Genomic DNA, 18,472 nt, shown 5'->3' with positions numbered 1-18,472 from the left:
TATAATCACAATAAAAATAAGCAAACTGTGAACTTACTCTTTGTTCTCATAGTCTACCGCGATTTCGCTCTTAATGTGTGATACTGATGTGTTAGAAATTAGTAAAAAAAAAATGTAACAAATAAGATAGTAAATTTATCGGCAGAACAATGGAGGAGCGCGTTTTCCAACGCATATTGAAAAGAACCAAAATAGTGTTGTTAATTAGAATGTGGCAGTTAACGGAAATACATTACCAGATATATATTATTTACAGGTAGTTTCATGTATGACGACGTATATTTGCAAGTAAAACAGTTGATCTTAGCAAGGTAAGTTTAATAAAACATTATCCAAGCTGTTGTTTTTGCACATACGCAAAATTAAAGATACGTGGCTCAAAGTTGCTAAATGTTTAACTTTTCGTATCCAATGACGGTGACGCATATCGTAACGATGTTTGAGAGTTAATTAACTAATATGACTGCAGCGACAGAAGTTCTGGTTTCGATTTTTACAGATGGTACTGAAGTCATATATCTTATAACTTTTGAAATCATTATTGGATGATAATCACCAGAGAATTGGGCCTGTAATAATAAATAATAAATCCGTTTGAATTAAAATATAATATTTATGCGTATTCTACGACCGGGCAAGTCCAGGTGGCCTATTAGTACACATACACACACACACACACACCCACACACACACACACACACACATATATATATATATATATATATATATATATATATATATATATATATATATATAAACAGTTTATTAGTCGCAACAAACAACAATTGACACGTCTGTGTCACTGACCTACTTTTCTTTTTCTGTCTTTTATGTAGAAAAGAAAACGATACTCATCTACAAGAAAGTATGCTATTTCTCGTTAATATATTTGTACTATTATAAATAACTTTGAAGCGTACGCATAATTATGCAAATCATTTAAATTCAGCGGCAGAGATAAAAAAAACGAGTTATCCTTTTTGACAGTTCTCTTATCAAACAAAAGCACAGCAAATCTATATTCAGTAGCTCGTACAACTACTGCTGACCTTAATTCTTAAGCATTCAAAAGGTACATTTGAATATCGTTTAAGTTTAGTAACATTTAGCCTGGTCAGTATTTAGATGGGTATTTTGCTTCTAGCTGTTTGGGATTTCTCCATGCCCGTGTATCTAAAAAATGATTCGCAAGAAATGCAAACCAGATCAAAATAAATTTACAGCTTAAAAAAGTGTATTTACTATGTTGAATATAATGCACGAGTGGCGATTGCGCAACTATGTGTGTGTGTGTGTGTGTGTGTGTGTGTGTGTGCAGTCAGCACTACCCTATTCAGGGTTTAACCGGCTTCCTCCGAAGAAGGAAGTTTCATGGGAGTATGAAATTCACAACCGGTCCCCAGTCGCATGTATATCCTTGTTAGGTCCCCAGTCGCATGTATATCCGACGTTAGGTTTTTGCAACTTTTTTTGCAGGGAGGTGACGACATCCTCTTACATACAGCACCTGGACTTCCCAAATCAGTCACCCATTTTAGTAATGACCAGGCTCAACGTTGCTTACCTTCGGTGATCTGACGGGAACCGGTGTGTCAACGTGATGATTCCGTACATTGTGCAACTATAACTATAATTAACGTTAAACTCCATATCAGACATCCACCTTTTCAGGCTGTATTCATGGTTTGTTTGTTTTTTAACAGTAAAATGATAATACATTAAATGTATTCTTAGAAAACTATTAGTGTTGTTTTTTTCAGAGTGAAATAGCTGCAGCCAAGAGAAGACATAGCGAACTGTTCAAGACCTAATGTTGTGATCAGGAAATGTATCGAGTTACAGAAAATATGAACTCATGATTTCCGGATTATTAATAATAGTTATTAATAAACAATCAACAGTTGCTCCACTATCCAACAACCATGATATCGCTAGCAGAGCAATTGGGGAAACTAACCTTCTGGTCCGACAGTTCGATTTGGAACACACACGACTCCCTCTATAGTTTACTTTTGTGGACAAAAGCCACATTCGTAGATATGGAAGTTACCCTATCTCATGTCTGTGGTAGCATGAAAAACGTAGCCACCTCCTAGGTGCCTGGGTCTGATTTCACCCATGCTATTCCAAATATGAAACACTCCGCCAGCTCCGCTCCTCTCCAAACTTTTTGACAACTACCTAGCCGAGTCTTGCTTCTCTGATAACCGGAATTCTATCAGTATTCAAGAATTCTGTCAAAAAAAGAATCAGCTTACTTTTCGTCCTATGAGTCTCTTCACTAAAACTTGTATGTCTTCAATCAATTAAGACCAAGTCGGATATCTTATAAATACTAAACTTCTTTCTAACCAACAGTATGGTAAGCTGTTCCACTGCGGATATTTTAAGCGTCATTTCGAAACGCATATATTATGCACTGGATAGACAGGGAAAGCTAGACTTGTAGCCATTTATATATCAAGGTTTTTACAATGTTTGCCATGAGGACCTTCTTAACGGAAATTAAATCCTATGGTATTTCTCAACGAATACTGTACATTATCAAATCCGTCCTAAACAAATGAAGTAATCAAGTTTATCCCCGATGGCCCAACCTTTAAACCACATTATTTTAATGCAGATATGTTCCAGGGATTGATCATGCGACAATTATTATTTCTAATATTCATGGATGACCTCCCTGATAAAACTGTGTCTCAAATGAGTACATTTGCCAATGACACGACTCTCTATAATTGACATTGAGTGAAAAACGAATGTATACATATCCAAAACCATTGCAGAATCCCGAGAAAACTATTTTCAGTCGGTAGTGAACGAAGACTGTAACTGGTTGGTACTTCATTTTAATTTTGCTCCTTGTAAACACCTGTCCTTTAATAACTACAAAAATATTTTCAAACAACGATTACCATTAGAGTTATCACTTTACGCAAGAGTCCATCTTGAAAACTCCTTGGTAAAACATTCACAGGAAATAGAAAATGGATCAAAAACATTGACGACATTACAAGGCTTACTGTAAAGAAGAGGATCTACACTTATCGAAATCAGAGAGGAACTTATACATTTATAAAGCCACAATTTAGCCATGTATGGGGTATCCTTGCCACATCTGGGCTGGTTCGTCTACAACTTGTCTCTCAGGGTCAAAAATAGTTTTAAAACTAATAGGTCATACACTATCAGTCAAGCTGAAACCTCTTTTTGTTCTTGGCATGTTATGCGTAATTAATGAGGGTAATCGGCGAGTTTCTTGGTTTTTATTGTAATATTTTACCTTTTACGTACAACCCGAATTTCTAATCGCATTATTATAACACACTGAGTTTTGATAAAAGATATTTAATAGAATATACTATGCATTTATGTCCCATCGAGGTAAACACTCCCAACAAGCAAGAAAGCATAACAATCTCAGTCCTTTAAGGTTGAGCTCTCTAGAACCCAAAGAACCTTTTACTCTAATAGTTTATTCACTCGGACTACGGCACCTTTTAATTCGTTTCTGTTGTTTGCTTCCCTGACAGTCCTAACTGCAGAAATTTCAATATAATGTAAACAAACATCTCGATTCTACAATTCTCTATTGAACGTAATCCCCATAAAGTGTCCTTTCTGTTCCAATAGGTCTTGTTTGAGATGGAAAAGAGTAAAAAACTACCGAGTAAATACAGGGTGACCCAAAAAAAACAAACGCTAAATGGAGGCCATCTAGAACATATGCTGTAGAACGAAAAAAAAGGCCGAAGAACCTAGTGTTTTGATGTGATGTTTTGAATATAGTAAACTAGTTATGACCAAAGTTTCATTTTATTCGGACAACACACTAAGAAACGGGGCCTAATTAGAGTTGGGGCTCGTTTTTTGGGGTCACCCTGTATTTTCGTGATAAATCTAATATAAATATGTATTGAATAAACGTGACCCGCGTTAAGTTTTTTCTTTTTTTGTGTGTAATTTTGTATAATTAAAACTAGTCTGGTACCTGAGCCATTGTTTTGCGGAAATGCGTTAGAGTCGCCCCCTTTCTTTCTCTCGCCCATCCATTTCACTGGCATTCAGGTCAGCGTTGTTTGTATTGTAGAGGACGGATCGGGACATTCCGAAGCCGACTGCTTTTACTAACTCTGACATTTCAAAATAGCATTTTTGCAAATTAAACACATGTTGGCACAGATCATGGCATACTATGTTCGCATGGAAAACTGATTTCAACGGGAAAACAAAAGTTGGTAGACGGAAAAATAACCGACAGCGACAGCAATATGAATTAACACACACACAAACACACACACACACACACACACACACACATATATATATATATATATATATATATAGTTATGAAAATATATATGGCAATATGCTAGACAATATTCCGCGTTTCATTCTCCTGAGAATTTGTCAGGTTTATGGCATAAGCCTAACGAATTCTCACGAGAATGAAGCGTAGACTATTCTGTGTAGCTTAATTGCCATATATATTTTCATAACTTACTACCTAACGCAACCTATGCATTGAGCACTGTTGAAGTAAATACTGAAAAAATTACTCATAAATTATATCTTCGTATATAAATTTATGTGATTAAATGAAGTAATATATATATATATATATATATATATATATATATATATATATATATATATATATATACTGTATTAACAACACCAAACTTCAAAAAAAGAATTGATAGCAACAAAAGTGTATTTCATTGTAAGTTACAATTGTTTCAAGACTAATTGGACAAATTCAAGCATTATGGCGTTTGAAAATTTTCACATAATCAGCCTTTCCTCAGACTTATTAAATAAAAAACACTTTAACAATAGAACATTATATAAAGGCATTTCCCTTAAAGGAAATAAAGCATGCGAAAGCATTTATCCCGAACGCATCTTTGTCAGGAGCTTATTGAAATGTTTATATATCCCCACATTTTCGTATCACTGTTTTAAAACCTTTCATAAGAAGTTACCACAAAAACATGTAGCCATTAAATATCTTTTAATAATACAATTCGTTTATTTCTTAAATTAGATTTCTATATTTCACATACTTTTTTTTTAATTTTTAGAATTTTATTTTTATTATAATAATACGGCCAGATCAACTAAGCTAAAACGTTACGGTTATGTTAGTTTCGTATTCGACCTATGGTAGTTTCTTTGTTTACAAAAATATCTTATTTCTTAGATTTAAGACCAGTTTTAGGTTAATATTTTATTTAATAGGAAAATAAAGCCCAACATTTCCTCATACTTATTTAATCCTCATTCATCATTTAAGGTTATGGATCTCATTCTATTCTTTTATTCCATTATTCTCTTTCGTTCTCATCTGTATGGATTATCGAAGGGAGTTAATCTCGCTCGTTATTACTTTTTAAAAATTAGTTGAAATTATGGGAATCAAGATTAACGTAGGTACTTATGACAGTTTAAGGGAGACAACCAGGGCCGTTTGATGTTTTTAGTTTGGTAAACCCTAAAATGCGTCTATGATTTATTAATTAATTAAACAGATACAGAAAAGGCTACGATAGCTTATTGAACAAATTAAGATTTTAAAGTATATTTTTAATCTTGAAGCTGATTATATACCCATGGGTTTAACCTACGTCTGCCCTCCATCCATAATCTGCTGGGCCTATTCATGGCTCCAGAACCAAGAATACAATTCGTGAATTGTATTCTTGGATACCTAAATGAAATAATATATATCCCATTGCATTTTTGGATAAATCATTTAGAACAAGAGTAATTTTAACAAACAGAGATTTTTTAAGTTTAAAAATTTCATAATTAATTTCCAATTCACTAATTGCTGATTTTATTTTTTATATATAATTGCTAGTTTATTGGTAAGTTATTTTATTGATCTGGAAACAGTACCACTTATTCCACCATCAACACTACTGACGACTAAAAAAGTGCTCGCGGTTAAGCCTTATTCTTTATCTATATTTCTTATCCAGTGTAGAATAATAGAAACTATATTTGCTTGCTAGATTTGGATCCATCGTTTAGACTACATCATTGCAAGCTATTTAACTGTACATTAAAATTTGGCCTTGTACACAAGGGTCTTTATTGTTACAAAAAGATTTACCAGTTACATTTAAGACGTGATAGCAAAAACCTATTCCTGTGAAGACATCCGGTCTTTTATTATTTCTTCTTTAGAATTCACTATGTAGAAGGCTTTCAATTAACACAGGTTGCACCTTTTTGATTTCCCAGGGATATACTTACTCCCCTATCCACTACTGACCATTTCAATTCAAAATCTTTATTGTTTCTATACAGTTCCCTGGCCCAACCCCTAATGCAGTTGTATTCCTCCTTTTATTTCTAATGTTGATTCTTGTACCCTCCCCCTGCTATCGTTAACACCTTCTCTATTAGTTTCCATCTCAGGTTCCTTTTTAAAGGATACTATGTGGTTTCTGTATCTTTCCTTAAAAACGCACCCATAGCCCCAAGATATATCTTCTTTGTACTATCGGTCTTAATCTCACATTTATACACTATTTCTGAGGTAAGGCATTTACCACCCAACGGACATTTGACAGGTATTCTGCAGTTACATTTTCTGTCTAAGACACTTTCATTCGATGCTAATTCGTTAGTATTCCTTATTTTGCTGATCTTCCTGTTGTTGGAGCTTATTGTAGTGTAAGTTAAGTTGCTTGCTGTCGAGAAAGATAATTTTACCGAGTTTCTATTTATTATTTTGCTTAATCTATTCTCCGGAAGGAAGTTTTTATCTATTATTAAGTAAAATTCCCTATATATTTTATTTTGAATATGCTTGCTGAATGGCGCATTCGACCAAACCTGTCTCTTGCGTCTATTTCTCTTATTTATGGTACTCCCTCATCATTACCTATTCAGCTGTTATTATTACTCCCTCCGTTCCCATTCTATTCATCCTTATTAACGTATCCTTTGTTAATCTTCGGTTTCTTTCTAGCTCTCATTACCATGTTATACAATATTTTTCAGTTAGGTATATATATATATATATATATATATATATATATATATATATGCTTGATAAAACTCTCTTGACCTCTTTTAAATTCTTGAAAGATTCTGGAAATTTTTTCAAATGTTTAAAAAAATTAGGTTTTCTAAATGTTTCGAAATTTTTTATTCTTTTATAAATTAACATTATTATTTATTTGCTTATATATATTGTTTTAGCAGCATTTCTCTTTTTTTATCTTTTTCATGGGATTGAATGGTTTTATTGTCATTGAAAAACGTGAAATCGCAATAAAGGATGCTTCACATGCCTCCATGCAGCAAATTAGTCCAAAATTATACGTTATTCTACATTGCATTCTAGAGAACCTACTGTAACTTTTATAAAATTATCTTATATAAACTTCTTTGCAGTTAACGAAAATAAAACATTAAAAAAATCACGCACTATCAACTTACCCACAATAGAATATTCACAGCCGGTTTTTTCTATCATTGTTGCTTAGCGACGACATGGAAAAAATGTGTTAACCGAATAAGAGATAAATTAAAATAATGGTTTCGATTATTAATTTTCGGTAATTATCGAGGGTATTCTGAGAAAAACTTAACTGAGATCACTCCCAGATTTATATAATAAAGTTCTTTAAATTTCAAAGAAAATCTGTTCAGCCGTTTCAGAGTTGATAAGGAACTCATTCAGTCACACACACACAGCCAATTTGCATTTCTGTCTCTCTTTCTCTCTCTCTTTCTTTCTCTCTCTCTATATATATAGATATAAATATATATATATATATATATGTGTGTATGTGCGTATGTATGTGTGTGTTTGTGTGTGTGTGTGTGTGTGTGTGTGTGTGTGTGTGTCTGATTGTTGTTCGAACATAAATCTGAATGGGTGCTGATCTTGCCACAGCGAAAAATTGTGCCACAGCAAAAAGGTGTTTCACTGGAAGACTATATGAAACCCTCTTTCTTGGATTGAACCTGTTTAAATTCATTTGTTCTGCAAATTCTTTAATGTGAGTGAAAGCTTATCGTAAATAAAACAAATGGAGCACTGTGCGAGTGGATTTCTTCGTTCGTATAAATCATTGTTACTGTTACATAGTCGACAGCGCCGATCCCGTAACCTGTATATAGACCCGGTGGTTGCTTGTTAAAGCTCAAGGTTGGGAAGAAATGCTTGTCTAGCTCCCTTGAAGAGCTGTGATACCGCAAAACACTCTGCTAAGATGACTATATATACGTATGTGTGTGTGTGAGTGTGTGTAAAAAAAAGACATGGAAGTCAGAAGAGACTCAATTCTCATTCCAAATTTTTCCAAGTTTTTTTTTTTATTTTCTTATTTGAAACAAAGAATATGTTCATTTTCTAATTTCCTTCTGTCTCTTGGTGTCCATCACCTGGCTTATTTTCTGTTGAGTCACTTAAAAGTTCCGCATTGTTTCGTTTACTGCGTCGAGTGGATGTTCATAATAACGGGTGTTGCCGCGTTAAAACATTTCCAGGTGCCAATGATTGTCGGTGTTGCTTAACAAGTAAGCTAGAAGGACCACTTTCTTGAGAACGTCTTAAACAAACAAAGTTTTCTGACAGGTTGAAATGTACACGACATCGTAACAAGATGACAATACGTACACACATACACATGTATATGCATACAACCCCCACACACACACATACACACACACATATATGTATATATATATAAACCTATGCATAAAGCGTATTTATAGCAACTTCTACCAATGATGTCTGCTTCCTAGTTGAACTGACATATATATATATATATATATATATATATATATTTACATATATATATATACACACACACACACACACATACATATATATATATATATATATATATATATATATATATATATATATATATATATCGTCTCGGAAGTTTCTTAACTTTTAAAACTATATAAGAAAAACTATTTAATTTTTATATTTTTTATCAGTCGTTGGAAAACTATTTAGTCATTTCATCACCTGCTATCACTTCATCAACTGGCTCTATCGAATTCACTATTAGTCCTTATGTTAATTTAAGGAACATTAGTTCATGGAACACTGTTTCGGGGATTAAAATAAAAAGTATATAAAACTATGCTTCCCCAGCAGTGTTGTTCCCCCACTATCTCTCTTAATCACAATTACAAAAATGTTCCAGATATTAGATCTAATTTACTAATTAGATATTAGATTTAAGTTACTCATGATTAAGTTGGCTAACATGTTCATCAAAATGGATATATTTTTTTAATTTGCCAGTTTTGTAAAAAATGTATACAAAAACACACACACACACACACACACACACACACATATATATATATATACACATTTTTTCTGTAATACATTTTATACACTAATATAATTTTGGTTTTCCTTTATTAATATATTATGGGTAATTTTATATGATTCAAATATATCAGGATAACGAACAAAATCTTTAACTGTTTAAATATTTTCATTTTATGCACATCTTGTTTTATCATCTTATTACTAAGCTAGAAACTGGGGTAAAAATTCTATTAATTCTAAATAAACTCTCTCTGTCGGTTTGTGTACATTTCCCTACGCAATAACTCTGTCAATTTTAACTCTACAGACTGGAAATTTGATATACAGGGTGCTGAGATTTGGGAAAATCTTTGTAATAAGTTTTCGACCAGAAATTTGGCTGTTAAACGGTCAAAGTTCAACGATTTGACCTTTCATAAATCTACCGACAATTTTGGGTATAAACACTTTAGATTTTAGATATAAGTTTCTTGGACATGGCTCTAACTTAATAACTTGATTTGAGCCCAAAACAATTAATATTAAGGGATCATAATTGGGGTCAAATTTTAAAAAATTGAGTTTTTTTTTGCTCAACATACACCTCCAAACACCCAGGCAACGCCGGGCTGAAATGCTAGTATATATATATATATATATATATATATATATATATATATATATATATATATATATATATATATATATTGGATTGCGAAAAAGTAAAGATTTGTAAATATGGTAAATCTACTTTTCTCCTATGTATTCTTTCCATGCGTTTCATTGTCCATCTCTGCCGCCGATCTTGCACGAGAAGTCTATTCTTAACGTCACTACTCAGTCCGATATTGAATAATAGTGCGAACTGATTAACAGCGCTAATGGCTGCTTCATTTGTATCAAAAATACACGCAGACGAAATATCCCCAGACAACGTTTTGTTACTTTCGTAAACAGCTACTGAATCCTATACGAAACCTGTCGTGGGCAGAAGTAGCAAGACTAATGATTTACAAAAGCGCATTTACTTAGGATCATACATTGCTTTAAACGTATATCCTCGCTTGTCTATGAATAATCTTCGCAACAATTTCGTTAAGACATCCATATTGGAGGTCATTCAACTATTCGGAAAAAGCAAAATTATTTTAAATGATTACATAAGATTTATTTAAAGGAAATATACGTTAAAAACCGTTTTAATAATGAAAAATGTTTCTAATGTTGAACGATGTAAATTAAGGCTAATGAGACGTGCAGTTTTTGTTTCTCAACGGTTGACCGCTATTCATTTTTGTCAGCCTGAACTGGGCGTTAGTGTTGAGTTTAGTTATCATCATCCTCATATCTTATCATCTAATATTGAATCAATCGTTGGGTATCAAGGTTATACTCCATTAAAATTTGGTAGAGACAAGTAAGTCATTACTTTATAAGATACATGATATATATATATATATATATATACATATATATATATGCATATGTGTTTGTATGTGTGGGTATGCGCGTATTGGGAGCTCAAAGAAATGGGCGTTCGCCGAGAGTCAAGTGAAAAGCATTACAATTCAGTACACGCAATAATTAAGAGGATATGTGTAGATTATGCCTGAATAAAAAACTCAAAATCATAACATTTATGGATCACTTAACCATTGTTATTTAAACTGTAAAAGCGAAATAGTAAACAGTTGCACACACAACACCCACTTTCATTTAAGATTACAATGAATATATATAAATGCTAATAATATTAAAAAATAATAATTATTAAAAACATAAATAAATAAACTAATATAGTACCATGAAATATAAACACAAAATAAAAAAAATATATTTAAGCTCATGAATTTAAATTTAAGTAAAATACTTGATGGCTTATATATATTTTATTGCTCATAATTACTATCCGTTTCCTTCGATGAGATGAGCCATTCATATAAAATCCATGGATTAGGAAAAATATTTTAAAATTATTTGTAATTTGTATTTCTGACATGCCTAAGATTTGTTTAATCGCGAAATAAACAGCTTATAATTTTCTTGTTTATTTTTTTAAAATCAATTTTCACCCTAAACAAGGCAGAGTAACACTTTGAAGTAGTGGACACTAGTTGTAGGCGCATTATGAAGAGAGATGAGTAGCAATACGTTTGTTCACATTACAATTGAACATTTGAAACCAAATCATTTTCGTTAATACGAAGCGGCCCACACATCACTTTCAAACTGCCTCATGCGAACACCGCCAATTGCCTTAATGGAGTCGAGTCTAAGTAACATGTCGAAAGAGGTTTCCCTTCCGTTGATTGTAGCAATGTTATCAGCCTTTGTACAAATCCTAATACCATTTTAACACCAGGACTATGTAACTTCAATACAGTTGCCGTCAATTTGTTTTGAATACCATCGGCATATCTTGGCATTAAAAATTAGTTCAGTGCACCCACTGTCGAAGAGAGTCTAGTTTGGTAAGTCAGTAATATAGACAGCCATGAGTTGTGAAAACCAAAACTATTTGCTCTGGGGTCTTTTACGTTTGACTAAATTCATATGTAAAAGAAGGCCATGAATGTCAGCGTATGTGAATTTTCTCTTCACCTGCTGCTGCCGCTATTGGACTCCAGGAACTCTTAATACTGAAGATATTATGTAATTATATTGAAAGGTTTCGTAATATAATTTTCATAGAAGTATTTCTTTAATTCTGTTACAGTTTTCTTTTTCTTAATTGTATATAAAAACTACAGAACTTACAAAAAGTCACTTCAGAGTTTTAAAAAATTTGTCATTTTACCATCAATGATTATTTTTTCTTTATTTCAAATATTTTTGAAAATTAATTATCGATAAGCATTGAACAACGTTGATCGCAAGTTGTGAAATTGTTTTACCAAAATCAGGAGTCAATCTTTTTTTTAGTTAAAGAGCTTATCGATGGCATTTTTGTCTAAGAGATAGCCCGCGTTACATCATAATTCGAAACCTTTTCTTTTGGGGATATTTTAAATAAAGAGGCTATGTTAACAAACGCCAAACTCGGCAAGAATCGCAGGAAAACATCAGAAACGAAATAAGGGAATTAAATCGCAATCTAGCGTTTCTGCAGTCATGAATAATGGAAAGAACCTAAATATGCGAAGCTGAAAATGGCCAACATTTAAACGAAATTTTTTTCATGAATAAGGATTGTTTGAATTTGTTTATTTCTTTCAACCAATATAGGAAAGAGTTCGAAGTCAGTTAGGGGAGTTAGATCAATCAGATCAGAGAAGCAGAGAGGTTCAGACCGATTCTCGGTTAGAATCAAGACTCCCTGTGGAAGCGGTACGGTTTAGAAATAACCATGTAACAACTTTGAATCCCTGAAATACAGAATCATTTCCGACCGGTCGAAGAATAAATAATCATCATGTCTTTCATAACTGCCGTCTTTTGTGTTCATCGAGAAAGGTAACGTGTTTATATTATATGTACAACTGTCAAAACGTAAATGTCAAACTATCTCTCAGTCTATCTATCAAGATATTCAAAAACCACTTCTAGTTAAATTACAGGCTTGTCAGGTTATGTACAAATGACAGAAAGATATCATTAAAAATAAAGAATTTATTTCCGTTCAACAACCTTCATTGAATGTTTGGACACCCTGTTTGTTTGTTTTTGTTTTAGGGCATATCAACCCTTTTCAGGTTATTTAATACCAAATCCAAAGATTTTGAAGAAAAGTTTTTAAATAGAATATATTTGTTGTTTTCAAGTCGGTTTCTATTTAACCCATAGTTGGGACCCTAACAGGTACTACCACTCTGGGTCAGAGTGGAGCTGGAACAATGGCAATTAAATGGTGGCTCCACAAAGCCCGCAAGCTGGGGTCTCACCACTGGATACAGTTTAAGGTCATATCCAGGACCGGACACCCTGTATATTATCAGCATGTCGCCTGTTTGTTTATGTACGTATCCCTCTTTAATAGAAGTTAGTATTTAAACTATTTATAGCATTGCAAGTTTCGCATACAATCAATCTTAATATTTTAATCTTTTTATTAATATGTCTGAACAATTGAAATGGAGCTTTTTTATTTTGACGCTAATATTCTTAGATTGATCTGAAAACTTAATTTTCTTCTTGCATGAGGTTTTCCTATTGCTCACAATCACCAAAATACAGGCCATTGCAGATGTCGCCTGTTCTGTGCTGGCTGAGGAGTCAAGTCCTGTACAATTGAAGGAATTGCACCCATTAAGGCTTGCCTTCTCACCATTTGAGGAGAGATTATTTTACTGCTAATGGTTTGAACGCCGCGAGTGATCAATGATGATTTAACTAGCCAGCTTTTTTTACAGTCCAAAATAATCTTCACCTAGAGCGCTACTATTCTTAATCCCATTTTACGACCTTATCTAACATCCGCCATGTTTAATTTTTGTCCGCTTTTCTTTGTGTGGGCCGCCAGCAACACGTTTTAATGGGTTTTAATAATAATAATAATAATAATAATAATAATAATAATGATAATGATAATAATAATAATAATAATAATAATAATAATAATAATAATAATAATAATAATAATAATAATAATAATAAAAAGAAAAAAAAATGCTGGAAAGTTTGGAATTGGTGATACTGGCGTTCGATGAGAAAAAGAGTCACTTTATATATAAGCAGTTGGCGAATATTTTTGAACGATGATAATACACACGCAACACGTTTTGATTGGTGCAAATCTGCGCAGTAATTTTTGACGGTCATGCGCAGTAAATCATTTTCTGTAATTTGCCATGAGTGTGCTTACGTGACAACATCCGCTTCTATTGCGAAGAAACGACTGTGCTCTGATTGGTGTCACGTTCACTTGGGTCACATTAAGTAAAATCGCACCGGTCTCTGTAATATTTGTTTGTTTTTGTTTTCCTTTAGATTTATTGTTGGTTTTCTCGCTTTTTTTCTTTCAATAAACGGGAGGAAGTGTGGAAGGCATGTTGCATCAAGATCGAATGAATGTGTTGGAAACTGGGGGGGGGGAGTAATGTATGCCATCCGAAAGGGCGTGGCTATAGAGGCGACTTAATATCATGTATTGCTGCATGCATATCAAGATGTTTAGATGTCAATAGGGAAATGAAACAGAGACGGTGTCTGCTAGCTATTTAAATCATTCGATACACGAACACAAACGTCCATTTAGAGGATAAAATGTAGCAACAGCTGATATTTGTAAGCAAACTTAAGCAAAACGTAGATTGTTGACGAGAAATAGACAATAACGTATATTACATGGTTACCTGAATCTGATAATAGCTTAATAATGATTAAATTTTAATATAATGAATTAAAAAGATATAAAGTATAGTAGCCAGCTAACTGGTTTCGTACATCCTCTCAACAACGCAATTTCGGAGTAAATTTAGGATGAGAAATAATATTAAACGGAAATATAGCGGGAGACAGAAAAAAGCGAGAGGAAAAAATTAAGCGGGGAAATAATTAAATAGACGCCACATTATTTCCTAAAAGATTTTCTTTTTGCTTGCAAAGAGAAAATCTAAAGGGCTTAACATAGATAGTGTCAAAAGTTTTTAATGAAAAAATGAATATTGCTTGCTGTGAATAGAAAACAAGTCAACACTGAATCTGGAAGACCAAACAGAACTATTTATGAGGTGTTCACAGATGGCCAGGCCATATTTTTTATTCGAAATAGCTGATGATTAATAATTTACATGGTTAATAAAAACAGGCCAAAAATTCTATTTGTTCTAAATGTAAAAATCTTGGCTTATTAATTTATGCTGAAAACGTCTATTTCTTTTATGCTTCTGATTTGTTGAAATAAGAATTGATACTTGCAATTTTTTTTTTGATTATTCGGACTACCGTTCTTATCCTCACTATTATTTACACAATATTTCGGCCGATGTAATCTTCGGTCTTTTTAAGTTGTATCTTGCCGACATCAGGAATTAGCCTGTTTAAATCGGCAATTTTCGCAAGGACCTATGTTGTAACGAATATACTATTAAATAAAATTTAGTTTAAAGAGAAAAATCTTCTGGAGTTGAATGTTTAATCATCAGTTCAGACGATACTAAGAATACAATTGCGAATTACGTGTTCCCTGTTATATTTGGAGTAAATAAAGCTTTTCGTTCGAAATCCCGTGTATATTCCCGATTTCGACAAAAGAGTAATGAGTTCGACAAGATGCACACGAAGGTTAGATCAGTCAAAACAGTGCGCAAATAACACATGAGATGAGAACAGTAGTCCAAATAATCAAAAATATTAATCCTCATCTAAAAACTTCACATAAACAAGCCTAATTTTATAGCTCTGCATTTGGGGGGGGATGATTATTTGTATAATTTGGATTAATGCTGTTTTCATCATGAGTGTTATTTGCACAATGTTTCGATCTATATAATCTCCTTATTTGTTTGTTATAAAAAATATTAGAAATAATATCCCCTATTGTTTGTTTGATATTTTTAGTTGTTTTATAAATGTTTGTAAATTTACTTTCAACTAAAAACTAAATACGAAGCTTCGAACGTGAAGAGTTAATACGTCGTTTCCTTTAAAGATGGATTAAATTTTGCATTTCTTTTATTACCATTTGTCAATGTGTGTCAGATTGTGTTAAAATTACAGCAAGATATAATAAAAAAAAAGAATCTGTTTAAGTCCAAATCCCTTCAGTGACATTTTGAACACGCTGTATATTATAAGCGTCTTCGCCAGTTTGTTTAAGTACGTATCCCTCTTTAATTGCAGTTAGCATTTAAAGTAGACATTGCAAGATTTGCATCCAATAAATCTTGATATTTTAATATTAATATGTCTAAAGAATGGGGATGTTTTACTTTGGTTCTAATATTCCAGAAAATGACCGTAATTACATCGACCAAAACGTTGTTCAACTTCCACTTAAGTCGTGAACAGTTCGGTTAATTCAAATAATAGGAAACTTAACTTTATTTTGCTCTCTTATGTACGTTTCTAGTAATAATTTTTCGTATAGAATGTTTTTCTTTTCATTTGACAAATGTTTAATTATCGTCGCGGGGGTGATAATCCCAAACAATGTGTACAGTCTGACCAGACACATAAAACACAAATAACACTTGTGTTGATACCTCGTTGCAAAACAGCGTTTTATTCCAAAAGTTTCCTTCCAAGAATTGCAAGCGTGTGGAACTCCCCTCCTGCTCACTATCCCCCTCTCCCCAGCTTTAGTATTTTCAAAACAATGGTTAATAGGCATTTCTTGTGTTTGAAATAATCATATGTCATCCTTTCTAACTCCTTATCTCAAATGGCTTCACACCTTATCTCAAGCGATTTACATTAAGATCTGTTATATGCTAAATAGAATCGAATAAATTGAATTGGAACCGATTACGTCATGTAATTTTGTTCAAAGGCACGATAACATATAATAATATGACACACTTCGAGGGTATTAGAGCTAATTACGATTAATTAGAAACATTTGTTCGCCCGATAATTATAACTTAAGTGCTACGTTGTTTAAATTGGATCTAAATTGTCTTTAATATCTAATTATGTACGCAGCATATCTATCGCCTGTGTATAATAGCATGTGTATATCAGGTTGACAAGAAAGTGTCTGCGTTTTTAACTTTTTAATTCAGATGAACATATCTCAACTCAAACAAAAATTTATTAATCAAAACGAAATAAGTACCATTAGAATCAACACACTTTTAACGACGCAAAACAAGTGTATTTTTGCCAATCACATAAAAAATCTTGCTTTCTGGTGGCGATGAAGTCGCTGAAGGCGTTTTTGATATCGCTTAGGTTTTTGCAGCATTTCTCAAGCAGAAAGTTGTCGAGATATTTGAAAAGGTAGAAGTCGGTAGGTGGAGGTCTGGAGATTATGGCAGATGAGGAACAGTTTCGTAGCCTAATTCGTTCAACTACTGCAGACTCAATTTAGCAATGTACGGTCGGGCATTGTTTTAGAAGAGAATTAGGCCTTGTTTGTTGACTAATGCTGGGTGTTGTTGTCGAAGTTTCTGATGCATTTCATCCATTTGTTGACAGTACTTCGTCGTAATGGTTTTGCCTGCATTCAAAACACTGTAATGGATGACGGATCGCAGACCAGCAAACAGTCAGCATAACGTTCTTTTGGTACAACTCTGACTTCGAGAAGTGTCAAAGCTTCGTCTACGTTTAACCACTGAGTTGAGAACCCAATTTTCATTGCAAATCACAACCCGCTAGAAACGGGTCGTCCTTGTTGCGTGAAAAAGAAAAGATGACACTTCAATAGGGTTTGTTCTGATTGTCGTTTAATTCGTGAGGCACACATTTATCAAGTTTACTGGCTTCTCAATCTCTCTCAAGTGGTTGGAAATCACAGTATAAGGTTTGTCTAATTCAGAAGGAAGTTCTGGAAGAATTGTGTGGATTGGTTTCAACTAAGGCTTTTAATTGGTCGTTGTCAACATCCGATGGCCGACCACTACGTTCATCTCCAAACCTCTCCTGGCCGTAATTAAGTTTCTTAAACTACCATTGTGTTGTGCGTCCAGTCAATATTCCTGGGCCAAACGCTTCGTTGCTATCGCGAGCTGTTTCAGCAGCTGTTCGGCTTACCTTGAATTGAAATACGAAAATTGTACAATTTGCTTTTTTCCATCTTGTAATAAACGTTCTGAAAGGAAGACATAATTGTTTTAAAATAAATATTATATAAAGAATTAGATAGAGCGAAAAACGGCCTTTAAAATGATATATAGACTAAAGGTATTATAAAGAAAACTTATTTGAAAATACATCATTAGCAATCAAAATTAAAAAGTCTGCAAGAACTTTCTGGAACAACCAAATGTTATTACAATGACATTTAGAGAACATTGATTTTGTTCTCGTTTTTATTTTTTTTTTTATTTTTGTTTTTTTTTTTGTTTTGTTTTTTTTCGCTTTTCTTTCTCATTTTGTTCGGCAACATTCTGACATTTGTCATTTCAATGTTATTTTTGTGCTAATTTTCTCCTTTTATTTTTCTCAACCACGACGCCCGTCTCGGAATTGGATAATAGCCTTGGGTTGTTTACAACCGTTTAAATAAAGAAAACTAGTGTTAAAACTTAAATATAGGTTAAGTACATGTGCAATTTGTCGCCTCGCCCAAAGAGA

The 18,472-nt window shown here is 33.1% G+C and overlaps 1 protein-coding gene and 1 pseudogene across 5 annotated transcripts in view; one reads left to right on the top strand and one right to left on the bottom strand.

Annotated features, from left to right (window-relative positions):
• LOC145278893 (follistatin-related protein 1-like) overlaps nt 1-18,472 on the top strand; it is a 762,811-nt gene that overhangs the window by 68,689 nt on the left and 675,650 nt on the right. The gene's annotated exons all lie outside the window — the stretch shown is intronic.
• LOC145283783 (5S ribosomal RNA) lies at nt 1,496-1,614 on the bottom strand (annotated as a pseudogene).

The sequence above is a fragment of the Euprymna scolopes genome, chromosome 1, assembly GCF_053919585.1.
Source record: "Euprymna scolopes isolate OS-2025 chromosome 1, ASM5391958v1, whole genome shotgun sequence".
NCBI lineage: Eukaryota > Metazoa > Mollusca > Cephalopoda > Sepiida > Sepiolidae > Euprymna > Euprymna scolopes.
The sequence above is the reverse complement of the archived record's forward strand: the minus strand, read 5'-3'. Positions and strand labels throughout refer to the sequence as shown.